The following is a 4,494-nucleotide window of genomic DNA, read 5'->3' on the forward strand; positions in this document are numbered from 1 at the left end:
ATCTCAGTTTCCGACTCCAGCCGGGACCTGAGGCCGATCAACAACCCTTTCTGAGGCACTGCCTTTGTGTGGCAGGGCATCAAATTGCAGGCGGCCCCCGCTGCAGTTGGTGTCCCTTTGTTAGACGGGCGACCGACCTCGCCAGGTTGCTCGCCGAGTGTCCTTCTGGCCATTGTGCTGCTGCTGCCATTGTTGTGGGTGATGTTGCTGTTGTTTGCGTTAAATTTTTGGTATACGCCCTTTGTTGTTGCCTGCGCTTTTGTCTGCAAAATTCTAAAAATTAAATGCACAAAAGGCGGATTTTATTTCATCAACAAAACGGGAAACAGCAGCTTCTGTTGTTTGTTAAAGCATCGCCCACGCAACAGCAACAACAACAACAGCAGAAGGAGACATTTTTTTATGCTCTTCTCAGTGAGCACAGTGAGAGTCCACAGTCATCCCTCTCCTCCATTCTCCATCCTTGCTGGCTTCCTACTAGTCTTCCTGCCATTCTCCACAGACAGAGCCAGAGCCAGGCACAACAACAGTTCTAGAAACAGACGTTCCACTCAACGCAGCTGAGCTCTCCTGCACTCTCCACACCATACCATACCATACCGTCCTATGCCATCCCATACCACACCATTTCCATTTCATTCGAGCGGATCTGGACACAAAGGTAGGGCACACAGAGCACACAGGACACAGAGCACCGTAAACTGCAAACTGCAAAACTGAAAACTGAAAACTGCTGCGCTTTGCATTGTTTTCATTTCGGACTCCAGTTTCGAGGGGATTTTCCAGTGGGTTTTATTTATTTTTTCCTCCTCCTTCTCCTCCTCCTCCTCCTGCTCTTGCTTTTCCATTCTGTTGCTGTTGTTGTTGTTGTTCTCGAGTGCAATCTCCTTTGAAAGGGTCCTGCAGGAATGACAGTAGAGGGAATTTGAATTTGTTCTGAAAACATACGCTAAATGTGGTGGTGCCCCCTGTCCGGTGTGATAAATCGTTGCTTATGCAATCGAGTGTTGGCATATTTGCTCGAGTGGCATGCAACATGGCCTCACCTGACACAGGGGTTTTCTTGGGGGCATCTCCCCAATACGCACTGCACCTGGTACAGTCTCAGCCATAACGCTACTATATCCCCCTATCGCATTCCACTCCTCTACTCTTAGGGGTCAGTCGTAACAGTTTCGGTTCCCATCTGTAAGTTTCAGCTGCCGGGAGCACTTAAGTAATTGTAACTACTTGCCCTGACTGATATTGCCTATTTCACAAATTATTATGAGGCCCATTTGGAGGCACATTCCCCCCACCAATGCCAGTCGCTGTCGCCGTTGCCAGCCCACACCACAGCACAGTCCCCAGAGCTGTTGTTACGCCTGTTGTTTAACGGCTTGATGCCAAAAAACGACGCCAACGATGGCTATGAGCCTCATCGCATTCAATTATTTCGGCATTGTGTTTTCCTTTTGCCATCTCTCTGTCCTCTTCAGTATCTCGCTCTGTCTCTATCTGTCTATCTGTTTCTCTGTCTGCCTTTCAGTCTAACTGTTACCCGGGAAAAAAAGCAAACGCCCGCAGTCTGATAGTGGGTGGAGGAGGAGTCGTCTAAACAGGCCGAAGGTTGAATTGGTGTTGGAACTGTTTCGGTGCGTACGCCAGAGTTTAATCTTATCGGCGTGCTAAGATCGCCTCGCACACATTTCGGGGTCCAGAACTACTTCATTTGACTCCAGCATCCTGTGCCCTTGGCCCTCTCTCCGCACTCATCTGGCGAGTGCGAGTGCGGGAGCGGATTGCATAATTTCACAATTTTCCATTTGATGCTCGTTTTGTGCCCTGCCGCCGCCGCCGTCGAGATGTTTGTCTAATCAACTGTCATTTGTTTGACGTTTCCCTCAGGGAAGACACCAACGACACAACTCGAGCTACGATGAGGATGGGACTGTGGCAATGAGTCTGTGTGGAGGCTTAGATGGAGGGGAGTTAGACGACGCACTGAGACCAGGAACGCACCAGGACGCAATGCACAGCACATCGTGAGCAGTGCCACTCTTGTTGATTGCTGCGGGGTGTGCCCCGTGCTGTGTGGGTTGCGGGGGGAGTGTCTCCCAGAGACACTGGCTACAAAAAAGTTAAAAGCCAAATGTGTGGTGCCTTTGCCTTTGCCTGTGCCTTTTCCTTCACTCTCCTCAGCCTCCCTCTGTGTCGAAGCGGTGACAATGACAGCGAAACGTAAACGCAAAGCCAAATGTTGTTTTCAGTGAATTTGATGACTTTTATGTGTGCTCCGACAAGAGATCAGACGTTTAAGATGTCCATTGGGGTGGCGGTGGCCCATTGTCATCCGGAGATTGTTGGTTTTACGGTTACTGCTGCTTGTCGGCCGTTTAGATCCTTTGTACGACTTGTTTGCCGGCCACGGCAATTGGCCAAAGGCGCTTAAAATGATTTCTAATTAGCCAACAAAACAAAGGCACACCTGGGAGTGGAATTATCCAACGCCGCTTAATCGATTATGGGTATTATAGTCATGGGATTATCCTCTTCTATTTTGATATTTCTGCAATTGTCGCCGTTTGTCTTGGCCGCGCTCATTAGCCGAACGTGATGAGATTTTGGCGCTTGGGCCTCGTCGAATTGTGCCACATAAATTCCAATTATGTCAAATGTAATATTTTAATAAACACTTTCGCAGAGGCCGCGCCGCACAGCAGCGGGGAAAGTGGTAGAGCGCAATAAATCTTTCGGCTCTTGGCCGTGTCAGAACGGGCAAGCGGCGCAATTAATTAACGCCTCATTAAAACTCGAACCCGAACCCGAAACCGACTCCGGGCCCCGTGCACGTAGCGGGCCACACTCTCAACGGTGGCCGAAAAAGAAAAAAAACAGAAACAAGTCGAAAAAAACAAACAAACTTTTCTCAACGAATGTGGGAAAATGCCACGGCAGGCTGCCTGCCATGAGCTTTGTTTGCCAAACCCAGCCCAAGCCTTTGGGTTTGGTTTTGGCCAGGTAATGGTAATGGACCAGGAAAGAGAGATCACTCCGCCAGTCTTTGGCTGGAGCGAACTTATCGATGGCTCAATCGCCTGGCTGACTGGCTCACATAATGGCTTGATAAAGAGTTGCCAGACAAGCCCGCAGGGGTACGGGCGGGGGACGGCGACCAACTCCCAGTTGTAACATTGAAAATCAGCTCAAATTGCCATTAAGATTTTTGGCTTAGCATAGGTAGATAGGCAAGGTTTCTGGATGGGGGCTTGCATCGCTTTTGTGGCGAGCAGCAGGACCAAAATGAAGTTGCTTTGCTGGCCAGGATTGGTGCGGTGGCTGTTCAAAGGGTTGCTGCTTTCCTCGGCATTCCCAGGGGCGACATTTTGCGTTTTGGTTTATGCGTCAGATGGGCCAAAGCAAAAGAAGAAGCCGTCGCCGTCATTGTCTTGACTTGGCATCGCCATCTCCATCTCCATCGCCTTCGCCGTTGCCTTTTTCCGCTTCTTGGCTTCGAGAGGGCTTTCTTCTCTGTGATATTTACCCCTTTTTTTATACGATTTTTTAATGTATATATATAAAAATTGCATTTTTAATTATCAGCTACGCGCCCGCAGGTTAGAAAACTAATTCCACAGCAACCCCAAGATTCGCTGGGACGAGCTGTCTTTCGGTTTGAATTACGAGTGTGCCGCAGACAGGATACCAGGGGGGTCATGGAAGGAAGAGCGGGGAAGGGATGGGCAGGGGAAGGTCTGGCCTCGGTTTTGGGATCCTTTAATGGAGGGATGTCCTACCTGACGGCATTGATTTGCCTTGTAGAACATCGGCAATTATTGAACTTTCAACAGGAAAATTTGCATAGAAAGGTGCTCTAATTGAATCCGCCCCAGCAAAGGATTTCCTCTCCTCACCTCTCCTTCACAACAAAGGGAAATGCTGGAAAATTAAAAAAAGAAAACGAGGGAAATAGAAAAGCTGCTTTCCCCGCTCCCGCTCCCGCTCCCACTCCACCCACTCTACCACTTCCTTCTGCTGGGGCTGGCGGTGGGTCTGACTCCGTAATAAGAAATTCAAATAAACCGCGCGCTGTCATCTTAAGCTTTGCCACGCCTCCTACCAACGCACGCCCCAAAGTGGCACAGCCCCCAGTTCGCCCCATCATTGTGGGTTTGGCTAAACTCAAGCTTAGCTGCTTTGGCATTGCCAGGGACCGCACAACAGCCCGCATTGGTCCTCGTTCTCGTTCCCGTTCTCGTCCTGTTTGTGCTGCCTCGTCCTGGCCCTCGACGTGGCCTGCGCTCAGCGTCCTTGCGTACTTTCCAGTCGACAGGATTTCTCAAAGATAAGGGAATTGCTCTGTCAAGTAAAGTGATATATGGTCCGAAAGGACTTCAATTTATACAATTTCTCTTATTTTTTCGCTACTTTTTGCGTTTGCTTTTTTCACCATCTCCTTCTCCGTTCCCTCTTCCCTCCCCTCTGCTTGCTGCTGGTGTTGATATTGGGTTCAGC

This window comes from Drosophila subobscura, chromosome O (assembly GCF_008121235.1).
Source record: "Drosophila subobscura isolate 14011-0131.10 chromosome O, UCBerk_Dsub_1.0, whole genome shotgun sequence".
In the NCBI taxonomy this organism is placed as follows: Eukaryota; Metazoa; Arthropoda; class Insecta; order Diptera; family Drosophilidae; genus Drosophila; species Drosophila subobscura.